Source organism: Crocuta crocuta, unplaced genomic scaffold (assembly GCF_008692635.1).
Source record: "Crocuta crocuta isolate KB4526 unplaced genomic scaffold, BGI_CrCroc_1.0 scaffold95, whole genome shotgun sequence".
In the NCBI taxonomy this organism is placed as follows: Eukaryota; Metazoa; Chordata; class Mammalia; order Carnivora; family Hyaenidae; genus Crocuta; species Crocuta crocuta.
The window spans coordinates 10299871-10318786 of NW_027530971.1; the positions used below are offsets into that span (position 1 = coordinate 10299871).

An 18916-nucleotide genomic window follows, 5' to 3' on the forward strand; every position below is an offset into this window, starting at 1 on the left:
AAAGTTGTAGTATTGAGTCCAACGCATAGTAGGTGAACAAAATGTGCCTGTTATTTCTTTCTTTGTCCCTGGCAACTAAGGACTATGCTTTCCCTCCCCTAGAATAGAAGAACCACTGGATGAAGGACAGGCAGCAGTTGACTGGATGTCGCCATTCCTCCATCCCACACATGTACTTCCTAGTGTCCCCGCCCCTGACTCTGCAGGCACTGTTCCCGTGTTCTGGACATTCTCCTCACCACACCTATCTTCCTAGGTCCAGCCACAGGCATACTACTTTCCCTTGTCCTCTCACCTGGAAGTGACCTTTCCTTCTGCCCCAAATGCCCTGACCTCTATACCTCTCTCCTTTCCTCAGTGTCACTGTTAACGCCATGTGAGTTCAGTACATACTTACTGAGTACCTCCCCCTCCATGTGACCAGGGCTGGGGCATGCTGAGATTTCATCCACCTCAGAATAGAGCGAGGTTTCTGAGAGACCATCCATGTCTAACACATTTTCATATTACTGTTTCTCAGCCCAGTGTTGGACACTTAATGGGTGACCAGAAAACATTCTGAGTGGATGGATGGATGAAGTGAGAAATGGTGCTTTCTATTTGAAGAACAGTACCTTATATGTTACCAAATGGAAAGGAAAGAAAGGAACCACACAGTTCTACCAACCCACTCTCCAGTGGTGCTTCAAATTTCACTCGAGACTCCCTAATGAGCCTTAGTGACAGACAATTTTTGTTTAGCATGTAAGATGCTGTGCGGCACCTTTACATCCAATTATCTTACTTGATCCTCAAGTAAGAAATATTGGAGATTCTGGAGTCAGACAGATCTTGCTCAACAGCTGTGTGAGCGTGGGCAAACCTATTACCCTTGTTGGGACTCAGTTTCCTCATTTGAAAAAAAGAAAAGGAGGAAAATAATACTGTCTGCCTCTAGGATTATTGTCAGTAATAAGTAAGGTAATGGATATAAAATATTTTTTAGAGTGGTTGGCATTCAATTATACTACTCTCTTTGTGTATGTACATATGTTCTATGAGGTTCTCATGATTCCCATGACACAAATGAAGATGTTGAAGGCAGTAAGGACATTTCTTACTTGAGTTACGTATGATTATTCAATGACAAACCCAGGACTGAGTCCAGATGTCCAGACCCTGAGTGTTGGGCTTCATCTACTGTCACATTGCTTCTCAGCAGGCTGGTTGTTGTACTGAAGTCTGAATGTACTTATCCATACATTCAACAAATGTTTATTGAGTGCCATACGTACCTTGGCCCTGGTTGTAAGAATTGGACATTTAACAGGGAGAAAAAAATGATACAGCACTATAATACTTGGCTGGAGAGAGTGCACTCAACGTTGAGTAGATGAGCACTGAACAAGTAAATGCACCAACACTTAGATGACTACAAATAAAAATGAGAGCCCTGGATTAAGAAACAGGCTGCTCTGAGTACCTAACTCTGTGTGTGTGTGTGTGTGTGTGTGTGTGTGTGTGTGTGTGTGTGTGTTTTAGGGTGGAAGAGGAAGGGTGGTGCTATCAGTGAAATAATGTTCCTTGCAAAGAAAATAAGACAGGAGAAGTTTCTGAGATAGAAAGTTGGTTAGGTCCTGTTTTCAGTTGGAATTAATGGTAGCAAGCGAGGGAAATGTGTGCGACACTGGGCACGTGTTTATGTGGTTTCCTACTGAACTTAATTGTCCTTTCTGGAGTGATAAATAGCTGCAAGAGCATAGTAAAATACCCAGACCATGATTTGGTGAATCTAAACCAGACCCCACTGTGCAGCCTCACGGTTTACACGTCAGGAATGGGTATTAGCAGAGGCCACATAAAAGACCAAATGTAAAACTAAAACCATTTCACTTTTGCAGAGGACTAGCCAATTTTCTACATTTTGTTTTGTTGTTAAGTTCATTTAGAAGATGAAGCCCCTCTGCTTTTTGCAGAGAGTGTGTCTGGTACAGTGTTTAAGGGCAGGGAGAGGGAGCCAGGCGGTCAAGTATTACCGTTCTGGCCCTGTCGGGAACTAACCAAGTTATAATGATCCAGTTAAATGGGCCTTGGTTTCTCAGCTATAAAATGGTGGATAATAATCTCATAGGATTGTGGAAGGTAATATATGTAAATTAAATTTCTGTTGTTTTAAATTACTCAGCTTTAATGTAAATGAGGTAATACACGTAAAGTACTTAAAATAGTACCTGGTACAAAATAAATGCTTAATAAGTGTTAGCTACTTTTACACTATTTCTACCTACATATATTTGATGATCCCTTTGTGAAATACAAGAGAAGGCAGCCTCGTTCAAATACAGTTTGGCAAAAACAAACACAATAACCCAGGCTTCTGCTTAAATAACATATTAGCTCTGGATATAACAGTGTAAACAAAAGCTCATTCTGTGACTCATTTCTATTTTCTTAATTGCCTGCTCTTGCTCTGGACCTCAGCCAGGAGTCAGTCTTTAGCCGTGCCATGGATATACACACATCAGATTGTGTGTGTGCATAAACAAGAACACACAACTCCTGGTGCTTCTGAGGGCTGCAAAGAATGGCATTAAAAGTGAGTGATTTGAAACAACTGAAATTTAATTAAAAACAAAATTAAAAGTTGTTCCAAGCCCAGTGCTTCAGCCAGCAAGACTCAGAGGAAATTAGTAAGTGGTACTAATAGCTGGATCCAATTCACAAACCTCTATGAAGAGACAGTCAGAGGGAAAAAAGATGCATACTCTTTAGATGAAACAATTAAAGATCACTTCTGAGAAATAATCATCAACACTATCCCAGGGCAAAAAGGAATATTATTAGCTGGTGTGTTTCTTTTTGGCTTTCTTATTTCCATTACAGGAAAGTGCCCTGAAATTCCCCAAGTAGCATCTTCTATGGGAACAGACAAGGATACTGATTTTGAACACCAGACTAATATGAGTGGGCAGTGGGGCAAATTCCCTTTAAAGAGTAATTGTCATCCGCTGCCTGACATTCTTCCTTACCAATTGATCCACCTTTTAAAATTTCAAGAACTCTGGGTGTGTAGTAAAATTCCAATCCCCTTCAAATTATGAGTCTCAAACCACAAGCTGACAAGTATTGGCTGGAAACTTGGGACTGGGTTCCAAGATGATTAAATGAGCTCATTTCTGGGGTGCCATCATGAATGGAGTCAGAGTGGGCAGTGTGGCTGTGCTGGAGGCAGAGCAGAGCGGTGAGTCTAAGAGAAAGGTCGATCTGTCCCTGCTTCTCAGCGCAGCATGGAGACAGACAGAGGGAAAGAAGCAAAAACCAATTCAGGAACCATGAAGATATAGGAAATGAGCTGAAGGCAATAAAAGAGGAGGGGAGAGAGAAGTCAGGGAGAGAAGTAACCGGAGCTGGGAGCTGAAAATTTCTGTGAGTGTGAACTGGCTGGAAGTAAGACAGCCCCTCTGAATTTAAACACATGAAGTCGGGGCAGAGAGCAAATGCCCCCGAAAAAAGAACACTCATCAGAGCCCTACTTTGCTGAACATCTTGTTGCCAATGGAAAGCCAACAAGAATGTCTATCCCTATATATCAGGTCTGGTTCCTGCTCTCCTCTGCAACCCTATCCCACCCAGCACACCCCCCACCCCCAACACGGTGCAGATCTCATTCCAGATTTTCTACCACTCTAGTGGCTTTGAATGTGTTCTGCCTGGAACACACTTTCCTCCCTTGCACCCTTCATGTCTCGATTGAAATGCCACCTCCTTTGACCACTATATCTGAGCTTGACATCCCAATGTTCCTCTTCTTTTTAATTGTTTTACATCATTTCCATTATTTTCACAGCAGCCCTCACTTATTTCCCTGGCACAACATATTTTGTTATTTTGCTAATTTTCTTTTGTGCCTATCTCTTGCTGAGAATAAAAGCATTATGAAGGCAGAGACATTCATAATATCTTTTTTCAGGATAGCATCTCTACCACTCCAGAACACATGGGAACACATGAAATAAATATTCATTCAATCTGTGAGTAAGTTCTGTAAAGATTAAATAAGACATTGCAGGTTAAACACCTAGTACACTGGCTGTCACATCAGAGGCACATGCTGACTTTACTGAGATGTTTATAATTATCTGATATTATATTGATTTAGATTCTAATAGTGAGTTTGATCCTGAGAGGACAGAAGGATGAAGACTTGAGAAGGCAATTGGAGGACTCCAAATACTAAGTTGCTGTCCTCACTTGTGTCTGGAACACTCAGTATGCTGTAAGAATGTGCTCGTTATATACATGGATCTTACTAGGGGCCTGAGGATGGGGAGGGCATGGTGCTGGAGGCTGACAGAGCAAGTCCATCAGGGAAAGGGGAGAAGTTGAGACCAATTATCTTGGGCACAAACCAGTTTCATCCTGTCCTAACAAATTCTTTGAGGAGGATCATGGATCTGTCCAAGATCAACCTATCCTTGATGTTCAACTCCACCCCTACTTTTGCCAAGAATCCTTTGAGATCCACCTTCATGAGAACTGTCTTCATCTTCTGTTGTGTTCCTGATGTAGCTTTGCAAACAATGCAACTTCTGCTTCCTGGCTCAAGATTGGTGTTCAAGAGTCCATCTCACCATCAGATCATGTAACCAGATTTTATGTCTTGAGTGAGAAATAGATCTAAACCTACTAGACTCCACTCTATGTTACATACTGTTTCAAAATTTAGAGTCCATAAAAGTGGAAGAGATAGTCCTTGCCTGGAAGTAGCACATGGTTCAGCCCGGAGATAACCAGACAGACAGATATCACGGAGCATCACCAGTGTTATGATGAAGAGGAGTCAGGAACCTTGGGGCACACAGAACACGAACCCTGCTTCCTCTGCAAGGTCACAAGGGCCACATCTGAGCTGAACATTGATGTGCCAGAAGGCAAGATCTCAGTGAACCGGAGGGAAAGGAGAATTTTGGCAAAAAGAAAAGGATGTTTGTAAAGCAACAAAAAAAGAACTTTTGGGGCTTCAGAAAACAGCCTCATTGGAGATTGGCTGGAGTGCAAATGAAACGGGGAATGGGCAAAGATAGGCTGAACATAGTGCCCGGCACTCGCAATTTAGAAAACTGCTATGCTGGCTATTTGCAACATGCCCACAATGTGCCCTCACCTCTGTGCCAGGTTCCCTCCTCTGAAGGTGGCAGGAGCTGCCATTTTTAATTGATTCCATATTTCAAATGTGACACCAGCTCCAATCACTGGGCCTCTGGGCCTCCCCTCAGGCCTCTGCTTCCGTGGCCGGTCCCACGCCCAGCACATTAATACAGCATCTGAGTCGTTGCAGGAAGTGGCCACCTGCGCATCTCCGGGCTCACAGATCATGCCAGCACCTCAATGGGGGCCTCGGATGATCACTCTCCAGCCTCTGCCCTGGCCTGAATACTGTGATAAGAAGATATCACCTGAACCATTACTCACGCTGTCAAACCTTTAGGGGAACAACCTTCAGAGATCTGGCAAGTTAATTTTGCTCGCAGAACACAGTAACATCTCTTACTAGTAATTTTCATCCAGGAAGGATCTTACAGGTCCTAATAATATGTGTTCTTCAAAGTTGCTTGCATTTTCTCCCCCTTTTTCTCCTACAACCAGAGCCAAGAAGTGGGCATCTGGTTCTTGACCTTCACGTAGGAAAGCTAATGCATGAGCGCAACAGTAATATTAGTTAGCCCTTGAGTGTGTTTACCACTAACCACTCAATCCTCACAAAGCACAGTCTGATTCCTGGCACATTGGCATCCCCATTTTTCAGAAGATGAAGCTGTGCTGTGGGAGAGGTGGGGTTAGGATTTGAACCCATGCACTCTGCCACTGATGTTCGTGGTCTTAACCACCACACGTCACAGCTTGGCAGAAGACACTCTTACTTTGATGTCTGGGGTCGTCAGCCTGTCAGGGACACCAGGAGGCAGATGCAGAGGGGTCTGTGATTCCCCACCCCTCATCGCAGTGAGTTACTAAATGTCCTCAGCTCCAGCTCTACAGGGACACTCTCTCTCTCTCCCTCTCTCTCTTTTATTTCTAATGCCCTAGTTCAGACATAGCCATACAGACTAAATGTAACAGCCTCTTATTAGGTTCCTTTCCTTCAGCCATGGCCACTCAGACTCGCCCTCTACTCTGTGGTCAGCTAGTCCATGAGTCTTGATGGAATACCACTGTGTACTGGAGATTTCACAGGAAGAAGACAGCAGCGCTCTGCCCTTAAGGGGCTGAAGGTAGTATTAGCAAGGGCTATTGTTGACTGAGCACTATGTGCCACATGCTTGCCAGCTATTTCATATTCAGTCATCTGACTGCCCTCTGAGATGGTTTACTGTTGCCATCCCCATTTCACAGATGAGCAGAGGCTTAGAAATGAAATAGCTAGCCCAATAGTATATAGCTACAAAGTATCAGAGCCAGGTATTGAACTTAGGGAGTGTGATCCTACATCTCAGAGTCTTCACCAAATGAGACATTGAATAAGCAATTGTAAATATGCTGAGTGCACATTTAACAGGGAGACCTAATTTAGACTAGAAGTAAGAGTAGGATGCAATGAAAACGAATATTACTGAGTGCCTCCTATTTGCCAAACATTCTACTCCTGAATGCTTGACAGATATTATCTCACTTAGTTTTCCTAAGAGGAAGCTATTATCATCATGTCCACTCTACAGATTAGGAAACAGGCCAGAAGGGTTAAGTAACATCTGTAGTATCAAATAGCTATTAATTCACAGAGTCAGCATTTCAACCCAGCTGTGTCTAACTCTACAGCCTGATCTCTTAATTACCACCTTGCATTGCCTTTTGTAAGAGCAACAGAGACCTCTGCACTCCCTTGTTTAAATCCCTTGGTTGCTCCATGACTTCCAGTCACCTCCTTGAGGAAAGTCCAACACAGAGACCCTGCTCTTCCATCTGGTCTTCATCATGTCCCCTCGAGCCTGGGATCCTCTGGATGCTATCTGTTCCTGCCACGCCTTTTTTGGGGGTGTCCTTCTTATCTGGAACAATGTCCTTCTTGTCCTCACTCCCAATCCTGCCCATACAGCTCCTCCCAATGGGACAAATCCTTTCACTCTCTCAGGCTTTACCCAGATCTGGCCAGTAGAAAATACTCCAAGTTTCCCTGGCAACCTCACTCACTCTTGTCTATATGCCCTACATGGTCCAGATTATGATTTTCCTTTTGTAGTTCTTTGCTTTATAGCTATCCTGTCACTTTAAATAACAGGTGTGAGCCCTTTGAAGATATGATTAGCATTTACCTGTTATGGGATATTTTCATATCCCTCTCGATTTCATCTTCACCTTCACCTTAAAAATAGGGGCTAAGAGCTTTACTTTTATAGATGGTGAAATTGCTGGCTCAGAGAAATGAGGTGACTCCTCTAAGACCCATAGTTAGTAAGTAGAGAAGTGCAGACTTGAATCTGTGGTTTTCCAATTCTAAATCTTATGTGCTTTCCTGTCTCACCCTCCATTTGCATTGACTGTGTCTGAGTTTGTCCTAGGGTGCGAGTTCTTACCCTGTACAGGTGTTCAGGAAGGGTCAGCTCAAAGCCTTCATGTATGGATTCACCAGTAAAGCCCAAATGAGAACTAGGGTGAAAGCAGAAGAAGGAATGCATGGAACGTTCAGGAGGGATTCAGGCTCTAGAGATCATTGAAGCTGCAGGTAAGATGCCCAAGCTTTTAACAAAGGTTCAGAAAGTTTCCAACAGCTGCCCCCAAACCAAGACTGTGCGGCTGCAGATATATTTGGCTTAGATAATCCAGAGGGGTGGCTGAGGAGGAAAGCCAAACAGCAAGGCTCTGTTGGGCACCAGGGACCTGAGGGAGAAAGTGCAGAGAGGCAGGAGGGATGTGCAGGATTTAATTATTCTTCCCATCTCATCATCTCCCCTCTGAATATGATGCATTCTCTCCCTCCCATACTCTTTCTGGCATCCAAGATGTTCAAAGTCCCCTGGCAGCTAAAGCTTCGAACTGGAGATGGGGCGGCATCTTTCCCACCATGGCCTGGCTCCCCACCACTTCTTTTTCTTTCCAGCAGCCTTGGGAGCCCACAGTCCCTGCCCAAGCTTGGCTGTGAATCCTTCTAAGCTTTCTTCAAATGGCAACTTGTGGGCTGTGAAAGGTTTGCTCAGCTGCCTTTGCTTCGAAGATCCTTGCTCAAGGGGGCTGGCTGGCCACAGAAAGGCCCAGCCGAATAAGAGTCAGAAGAGATGGGGATGCTAATGGAATGGATGCTTAAAGACTCCAGAGGCCATGTACCCTAGGGGTAAATAAAGAGTGACTTTGCAATCAAACAGTCTACCCCTGTGCTATATCCCCTTTAAAGGGGAATATTTCTCATTCTACTTTTAGAACGTTGTGGCAGGGAGGAATTTTAAGTACCATCTTGTTCCCTTCCTAGGTTGTACAAGGAAAAAACAGGCCTGGAGAATGTATGTGAGAAACAAAGACCCAATACAGTTATCTAATTTTCTGTCTACCATGTTCTACGCCACAAATAATTTTGCTCACCCCCTTCCTGCCTTTATGACACTGAAGTTCTCACATAAACTCCTGTGGCTTTAATTTTCCTAAAAATTTAAAATGGGTATAATGTCTGTGTCTACTTCGTGGGAAATTACAATGAAAGGAGGTAGGGGCGCCTGGGTGGCTTAGTCAGTTAAACGTCCGACTTTCGCTTAGGTCATGATCTTGCAGTTCGTGGGTTCGAGCCCCGCGTCAGGCTCTGTGCTGACAGCTCAGAGCCTGGAGTCTATTTCAGAGTCTGTGTCTCCCTCTCTCTCTGACCCTTCCCAGCTCATGCTATCTCTCTCTCTCTCTCTCTCTCTCTCTCCTAGAAATAAATAAAAATATTTTAAAAGAAAGAATGAAAGGAGGTAACACTTTGCAAGGCACTTAGCAGTGTTCTGTAGATATCACAGGTTATTAGTGTTGGTATTAGCTCATCATTAAGATACTTGACCAGCAGGGTCTCTATGTATGCACTGAAAAGTGCCCATGCTGCTCTGCAAATCATGCTGTCACCCACCACCCACCTCCAGGTAAACATCAGTGGCTCTGAGATCCAGCTCAGGCGGCACCCCTCAAGACATCCTCCCCTTAGTACCATTCTCCATCTCCAGTTCGGGGTGCCTGGCTGCCTTCTTCCCTATCCCCACAGCATCCAGTACAACTCTCTCCCTAGGAGAGGTCAGAGAGTGTGTTTTATTCATGTCTGCACTCCTGACATAAACACATACCACAGAGAAGGGGATGTGTGACATTAGTTGGCAAAAGGAAGGGAAGGAGGGCAAAAGAGAGAGAAGAAAACAGGCATTGTATATGAATAAGGAAGTGGTGTTGTTAATGAATGTTTAACTATTTAATTTCTTCCTCTGGCCAAGCTAAGCCGCCCCAAAATTGTACCTTCCACTGATGTGGCCATCCCCACTAAGAGCTCTTTCCAAATCCTTTACTGTCCTCATAAGTAATAAAGTTATGAACAAACAGAAACGGAAAAGCACCACATTCTCATACTCAGATCTATTCTCATAATTGGCCAAGTCATGGTCATGGTCTCACAGTTTGTAAGTCTGAGCCCCACATCGGGCTCCCCACTGAAAATTCAGAGCCTGTTTGGAATTCTGTTTCTCCCTCTCTCTCTCCACCCTTCCCCTGCTTGGTCTCTCTTTCTCAAAATAAATAAATAAAATATATTTTTTAAAAAAACAAACAAAAAAAACCATTGCTTTTGGATGAGGAAATGGAGGCTCAGGGGATGAATTAATATACCCAAGGACAAAAAATAAATAAATAAATAAAACCTGGAAAGCTGACTCCCTAGGTGTAGAACTCACATCTCCTGGTCACAGATAAATGCACTTAACCACATAATCTTCTGTCTCCCAGCCCTGTACCACTGCCTCACCCCTACACCACTGTGCAACCACCAAGCCAATAAGGAGGGAACATCTAACTATAATCCCAATCTCCATCTAATCAAAGCTCCCATCCATCACTCTCTCCTCCCTGTCAAAAAGTCAAAGTGGTCTTCTGCTCACAACAGCAGAATGGAATTATTAATGAGAAGAAATTACATTTTCCTACCCCTTTCAGCTGTCCTCTGCCCCCCGTTCCTAGGAATGTATTTTTGGACTCAAAGTGCTATCAAAACACAGAAATTAGTCTCTAATTTTGGACGTCAAACTCAGTTATCCCTTTTGTTAGGAAAGGAAATTAATAACAATTCATCCTGGTCGGAAGCCAAGCTAACATCTTAGCACAGAGTGTCATTAAAAATCCCAACCCAACTGGCTGTTGTGATATCTTTAAAAGCTTGAACATGTTCAGCCGCTTAGAGTGGTTTTCCAGAGTTTATTCTCCCTCAAAACCCTTGTCACTTTTAACCTGGGGATCAGTTACTATTTAAGGAAGAAATGGCTTGAAGCATTTTTTTCCTTCCACGGTTTTGTGGATTTAGATTTTTCTAATAAAGAGGTTTGAGGGGGAAGAAAAGCAGATTCTACTCTACGGGGTATCCACAGCTCCGAGCACCAGCTCCAGGCCATTGCTGAGTGAGTTGCCCATTAAAGTACCAGAAGAAGGAGAAGGGGAAAAAGTTCTCACAGTTTATAATTATATTACCAGTTTCATTACAGATCTCATTTTAATTCTGACTGAAACCTAGCCTTGCCTTCTCCCTGCACTCTCTCATGTATAGTTATTAAATCTGGGTTGGAGTTCAACCTATTCCTCCTGATTTCAGCATATTAATATGGTTTATTGGTATTTCATTGCCACCCCCACCCCCTCCGAGTGTTCTGAATCTCAGCTCAATTTATATTTTCCCCTCTTCCTGGGCTTCCGGATAAAGCTGGTTTCATTTTGGTGTTGGGGGGGGTAAATGTGATTTTGATTGGAGTTTCTTATCTTTGGGGATGGAAAGAAAAACTGTGGGGAGTGAAGTCAATCACAAGAGAGGCAAACTCAGATTCTGTGCACCATCATTCCCCTGGATATATCTTCTTAGGGCATCTGGGTCCACCTGCCTGTCCTACCTCCCTTCATTTCACAGACATAATTTATTATAGTCTGCTGAAGCCTCTGTTAGACTTCACAGTAGGATAGGACATGAATAAGCTGTGGCCTTTGACCTTGAGGAAATTTAAGTCTAGCTAGTGAAATCACTTCATTTTTGGTCCTTCCTTCCTTCCTTCCTTCCTTCCTTCCTTCCTTCTTCCTTCCTTCCTCCCTTCCTCTTTCTTTCTATCATTCATTCATTCATTCATTCAATGAATGCTTTTTGGTAACACAAACTCTGATTTGGACACTGTCCTAGGTGCTGAATATAATAAGCAAATCAAATAAAATCTCTAGCCTAAGGGAGCTTACGACTTAGTGGGAGAGACCAACATGAACTAGAGAATATATAATTACCAACTGAAATAAGTGGAATCAAGGAAGAGAACAGGGGCTTTGAAGAATAATTACTAAGGAACCTAAAAATATCTGGGATATGAAAAGGGGAGGTCAATCACTTTAGGGTAATAAAGTTTCCAGGAGAAACTGGGGAAGCAGGGAGAATGTTTTTCAGGCAGTGGGACTTGTGCAAAGGCCCTGAGGTAGGAGGAAGATAAGTATATTTAAGGAACTCATACAGAGGCAGTGGAGTAAGCTGAGGCTGGATGGAAAGGTAGGTAGGGACCTGATCTTACAGGGGCTTAAAAGCCATGTTAAGAAGTTCAGTCTTTATAACAATTATAGTAAGAGGTACTTGAACAGGTTTTATGAGAAGATGCAATATGTTGAGATTGCTGATTTTAATATATCACTTTGTATTGTTGAAAACAGACTGGAGAGGAGTTAGATTTAACTCAGGAGGTCAATTATTAGGACTATGGCAGTTTTTCCAATGACACATTCATAACAATAACAGTTATGGGAGGGAGGGAGGCTGTGGGACAAATATAGTTCTATGTAGTTCAAGGAAGTGGAGGTTATTTCTGACTAGCATTTTCTTTTAAGAAGTTTTGGGGGGTTTGATAAAAAGGGTTTTCTGCAGGAAGGACAAAATTAAGGTAGGCCTTAGAGATGGGTAGGGGTGCAGTATATGGAAACTAGGAAGGGTACTCCCGGTGGAGAGAAACACTTAAGCAAATGTATAGAAAGACACATGGCAAAGTAGCCTGTCTGTCATAATAGCATCAAATGTGTGCAACGCGGTGAAGGGAAAACAAGGCAGAGACTCTGTTGTAGAGAACTTTCATACTTGAATATTTCTAGATGTTCAAAGGTCTGCAATCAGCACTGAACATTTTAAAACAAAGCCCCAGATGGTCCACAGAGCAGAAGGTCCACAGAACTACTCTCTTTGCAGTTTGTGACTAAGCAGCCACCTTCAATGTGGTGGAATTTTTCCTTCTTTAAGTTGAAAATACTCCTACCATGTATTCAAATCACTGCAAACTAGCGCCGAAGCTGGTTATAACCTCAATCTTCATGAAAGGCACAAAGCCATATAAGATTAGCTCACTTTCTTGGTTTGAAAGACATGAAGTAGGGGTGGAAGCAAATATAGACTGAGATTCATCATATACAATTTTTGTTTTCAAAAGCAGCAACACATGCATATTAATGAACTAGGCCATCATACTGATAAACATTTCCACTTCATGTTTTCACAGGCTGGTAAGGAACCTCAGACCCCAAATTCGTCAGTCATAGAAAAGAAGAGGATTTGAATTATCACCTAGTCTAACCCAAAAGGTGATGCTAACAACTTAACTCAATCTTAACAAATAAATATTTTAGCATGAATATTTTGATGCAATGAACATATCAACACAAAAATACTATGTGTGTGTATATATGCGTGTGTGCGTGTGCATGTGTGTGTGTGTGTGTGTGTGTGTGTGCACAGTCAAGTAAAGTATTCAAGAGACATCCCTAGCTTTTACTCATTCCTGAGTTTCATTCCATTCCTGAGCTGAGGCAAAGAATGGGTGCCACCCAAAAATGAGGTAGTGAAGAATAAACAAACTTAATTTCAATGTCCAGATACCATATGTTTGCACGTATAGGTGGATCAGGAGAAACTTAACAGAGGACCATGGGGGGGGAAGGAGGAGAAAAATAGTTGGGGAGAGAGAGGGAGGCAAACCATGAGAGATTTTGAATGCTGAGAGCAAACTGAGGGCTGATAGGGGTGGGGGAGAGGGAAAGTGGGGTGATGGGTATGGGGGAGGGCACTTGTTGGGTGGGTGTTATATGGAAACCAACTTGACAATAAACTTTAAAAAAAAAAGAAGTATCAATAAAAAATGAAAGTCCTAAAAAATTAAGTGTTTTAAAAATTTATATTCTGATAAAATGGCTCTGAATCAAAACACCATGTACCCATGTCAAACCCATTGCTTCCTTTTTCTTCTATGGCTTCATAGACAACGTGCTCATCTATTCTTGGGAAATTTCCTATGATGGGGAACTCCTTACCTTGCAATGACCCCCTTCCAATATTAAACAAAAGTGATCACAGCCACTAACATTTATACGATTTACTGAGCCATTACTAGGTCTCTGATACTGAGCTAAAAGCTTTATGAGCATTATTTCATTTCTTCTTCACAATAACTCTATGGGATAAGTAGTGCTATTATCCCCACTTTATAGACAATGAAGCTGAAGCTCAGAAAGTGAAGACATTTTCAGAGGATGGATCAATTTTACTCATCACTGACCACCTCATCACCCATCTAGCTCTAATTTTTCTGCCTGGGGTCTTCAAAGTCTTCCTCTTTTCAAGACAAATAATAATGAGCATATTCATATTTGTCAAAAAGTGGGGCATGGAAGACCTTGGACCAGGGTGCAGGCACGTTTGGGTTTTCATATGTTGCTTCACTTCTGTGTGTTAATCTGGCCATATCATTTAACATCTCTGCATTTACATCCATGTATGCAAATGGGGATGCTTAATGCTGCCTCACAGATCTGCTATGAGACTTGAATGAGTAAATAACTCCATGAAAATATTTGAACACTGCCATATTTATAACAGACTTAATAATATTGAGTTCACTTTTTGTTTAGATTCTTTCAACTCTCATAGAATGATTCTCCTGCACTCTTTCCTTTGGTCATTAGGTATCCACAATGGCTTTCCAATCTCTCAACTGTGAATCCTCTCCTTTGGACAACTTCCAATATATCATTCAGCTTCTCAAAGCCCCAGAACAGAACAGAATATAACAGAGAACTCTAAGTGTAGTATTATTTGTCTACACTGGAGTGGAGCCAACTCACCCGCTTAATCTAAATAACTTACTCCTTTAAAAGTTGCCTCTTCAGGACACCTGGGTGGCTCAGTGAGGTAAGTGTCTGACTTCAGCTCAGGTCATGATCTTGCAGTTCATGAGTTTGAGCCCCACATCAGGCTTCCTACTGTCAGCACGGAAACTACTTTGGATACTCTGTCCCCATCTCTTTCTGCCCTTCCCCCACTTTCTCTCTCTCTTTCTCACTCTCTCTCTCAAAAATAAACATAAAAAAATTAAAAGTTGCCTCTTCTACTAGCTCACTGTAGTGTCAGAATATTGGGTAAATATATCCTGACTTACACTTGGAGACTTAAGAGATGTACAAACTGTCATCTCAAATAAGGTAAGTTTTTAAAATTAACTTATAACCATTCATCCACAATGCCAACTACATGACAACTTGGATGAAGCCTGGATCCATGTATGTTATCAGGGTTACTTTGTTATAAAACTCATAGTGGGCCATTCTCATTGTATTGAGTGCTATGGACAATCACTGGAGCTACAGCATAAGGCAGATCCATTAACATGATATTGACATAGTAAAAGATGGAAGAAACCAAAGCCCTTTATCAGGGGCCCACGTAATCCCAAGGAGTTATTACATTATTGTATGAGGAAAAAGCAATATTTACAGAGCTATTAATGCAACTCTCAAACTTCTGTTAAGTGATCATACAGAGTTCATACTAAGAATATTAGTACTTGGGCTAATGTGATTCACTAGTTCTAAGGCTCATCAACCCAAATGACCCAAATGCGGAAAACTTAGAGGCCACAATTGAAAAAAAAAACAGCTAAATTCAATGAGTTGGACACAAACCTAATTCAGCTCTTCACTGTGTATTTAGCAGGGCAAAAAGCCTCTAGTGGCCTTGAGAAGACCCAAAGAAAGGGATGATATTTGCCAAGGGTTTGGATGAAGGCTCTCAGTATTTATTGCTTTTGCAACTGGGATCTGGAAAGTGCTACGTTGTGCTGGCCTTTACCTGTAATGGTCAGTAAGCATAAAGTATAACTATGCCATAACACAAGTACAGAATTAATTTTCTTTTTGAAAACCTGCCCCGTTACTCAACCCCACGCCCCATATATCAGCACCATGGACAGCTCAACACACATGGCTGGTTGAGAGCTCTCCCTAAAGACTCACAAATTGACAGCTTAAGGTTTATGGGGAAGGTGAAAACTGAGAGGTGTCTTGGCCATGGTCTTGAGTAGCTTTGTCTCAATGGAGTCCTTCCCATTTGATGGGGGATGCTTTCATCCGGATAGGCCTCATTATGATGTTTATAATTCAACCAGTGGTCTTTTAAGGTGGGGGCCAATATTATGAGAGATATATAGATTGAATTGTACACACTTGCATCCTGTTTTCTTTACTGTATCTATGCTATATATATTGATGAATTTACAAATATTAATGCCAACTGATATTAAAGGTTCAGGAACATAGACATTATCATCACGTACCCTCTTGCCTCTCTACACAACACTCCTACATCTCTAGAAATCAGAGCTAGAGACCCCACTAGTTGAATTCATATAAATTATTCTTGGCAGGGCCCTACTCCAACCCCCATGGAACACTGGACTCCACTCTTTTTCAAGTCCTAGTTTTCTTATCTGTCAAATAGAGATAATGAAGATTACTTTGGAGAGCTACTGGGGGAATGGAATATGCAATCCATATAGATGATCTACCCATAGGAGGCACTGGGATCATGCTGGGAATGGTCTGCTTGGCTACAACTGGGCAGCTGTTGACCTGACTGTAAGTATTCACTGCTCTAAGAATTCCTGCTCAACCCCAGAAGTACCATAATAGAATCTGTTCAATTCTATTAAAATTTATTAGAATAGAACAATCTTGTTTATTTAGTTTCTTATGCCTTCTGATGTCTCTTCCTGTATGGATCATTTTAGGAATAAGAATAGCAAACTGCTGCTATTTATCAAGCAATCACCATGTTTTAGATATTTTATAGGCATTTTGTACACATTATGGCACTCAATCTTTTTAAAATGATCTCCATTTTACAGGTGAGAAAAATTGAGACACAGGGAGCTTAACCGATTCTCCTACATTTCATAGCAACTAAACAGGAAAACTGAGATATTAACCTAAACATACATACTCATTTCAAAGGATACATTCCTAACCAAGACAATGCAGCATGTAGGAGAAGGGGGCTCTATTATACCTTGAGACTGAGATTCTTCCTTGAGACTGAGATTCTTCCGGACGAGTTCTCCTATCATAGCTTACCATGTTTGTATCATCACATTCCTAGTATTTTTTAACTCCATGGTCACTGTCAATTATCTCTGATCTGTAAGCATTTTCTGCCTTAGTTTTCCTTGATTCAGTCTACCCTTTCTTCTTAGAGATCTAATATGAGCCCATAGGGCCATTCATAAGTCTGCTTTAATTCAGGTTTCATTCATTCATTCCTCACATATTTACTGAGCATCCACCAGGGACCAGGTATGGTGCTAATCAGCAGGGAAACAAGATATCTCCCAGAAGACCCAACTCCTGCCCACATAGAGATTCCAGTCTAGAGGCAGAAACAGACAACTCTACAAGAAGTTGTAAAGTTTTAAGTATATGATAGGACCTAGAATAAGGACTGCTGAGAAAGGGCAGCTATTATTTCAACACAATTTTCTTTGTCCTTTCAAGCCATCACAACAGTTTTGGAGTTTTCTTGGGTGATCCCTTGATTTTGCAATTTCACAACTACATGTTATCTGAAAATCTGATAAATGTCAAATTGTAGGCTTCACAATAATCCAAGATAGGTATTATCATCATACCCATTTTATAGATACAGACTGAGGCTCAGAGACGTAAGTCATTCACTTGGCTATAGAAACGGCAGATAACAGAACTGTTTGAATTCATGTTTGTATTATTCTATAGCCTCTGCTCTTAGCCTTTAAACTATTTACCATGACCTTGATCAGGTTACTTAGACTCCTTAGAAGCACTATGTCCACAAGCATGAAAATAAATATTCTAATTCGAATGGTGGTAAGGCCTGTCATTCTACAGTTAAAGTGTAGGGACTGGTAACACTAAAAGGTAAGGTCACATGCCTTAAATGGTGGCCAAAGTTTGTCCTATTAGTTTTTCCAAATTCATTGTTCATTACTCTTAGTCTTTCATCTCCACCCAGGTTCTGGCCATTCTTCCAATCCCAACCTCCATGAGCCTATATGACCTAGATGCTAAGTTTGGTTTCTTCCGCCTCCCTTGGCTATCTTTTTGTTACTTCACACTCAAAGTTGTGCCTGCCATGCATACACATGTGATTTGATAGAACTGAAGCAAAGGTACCGTGCTTAAGTCTGAAAATCAACTGCATGCATATAAAATAAGAAATACTGAACTTCATTGCAGTTCAGGTGAAGAACACGTAGAAGCTAGTTCTCATGGTGAAGTAGGAGCCATCACAGGATGCATTAATAGAAGTCTGAGCATTTTAGAGAAAGGTGGTAATAGTTTCACTTGGAGAAAGCATATGGAAGGGAATAGTGCTAAGATCTGAACATGAACTTAAAACCTAAAGACAGGGTACCTGAGTGGCTCAGTCGGTTGAATGTCCGACTTCAGCTCAGGTCATGATCTCACAGTTCGTGGGTTCAAGCCCTGCATCGGGTTATGTGCTGACAGCTCAGATCCTGGAGCCTGCTTCGGATTCTGTGTCTCCCTCTCTCTCTGCCCCTCCCCTGCTTGTGCTCTGTCTCTCTATGTCTCCCCAAAATAAACATTAAAAACGTTTTTTAAAAAGCTAAGGATAAAATTGAATTATATTGAGATAAGGCTGACAAATATTGAGTAAGGATCTCCAAAACATTCAATACAGATCCAGTTGAAAAAAGATTATTTTAAAAAATAATGGTACTAATGTGGTGTTAGAAGTCAGAAGGGCAGGTTACCTCTGGGAAGACATGAACTGGGAACAAGCATAAGGAAGGTGAAGGTGCTGGGAATGTTTTAGGGTTTGATCTGGGTGGACTCTTACGTAAAAATTTATTAAGCTGCATATTTAATCTATCTTCTTTCTTCTATTTATGATAACCTTCAATATACATAAAAAATAGTAATGCCAAGCACTTGGACAAGCAATTGAGGAAACAGGAGCCATCACATCCTGCTGGAGCATGTAAATGGAACAACTTTCTGGAGGGCACTTTAACAATAGATATCAGGCATCTTCATCAGTTTGCAAATGATTATAGTGACTACAGTGTCTCATTAATTCAAATTAACTGGGTGAAGAGTAACTGGTAGGATATAACATAGTTGGAAAGTACATTTCCATGGAATGAGATGAGACTATTCTCCAGGACATTCAGGAAATTTCAACAAAGCTCATATGATCTTCTTGGTCATATTTTTTAATTAACACATAGTATTTGGGGAGGGGATATTTTTAGTTAGGAATAGGATTCATAAGTATAATAAGAAACAGGAGGTTCTCTGAAGTAGCTCAATCTCTCTGCACTCACACTGAATTCTTCCTTAATTTAACAAATCTTATCCTTGCCTATGGCAAAAAAAAAAAAAAAAAAAA

General features: G+C 41.6%; 1 protein-coding gene across 3 annotated transcripts in view; it reads right to left on the minus strand.

The window, feature by feature from the left end:
• ASTN2 (astrotactin 2) overlaps positions 1-18916 on the minus strand; it is an 881037-nt gene that overhangs the window by 504222 nt on the left and 357899 nt on the right. The gene's annotated exons all lie outside the window — the stretch shown is intronic.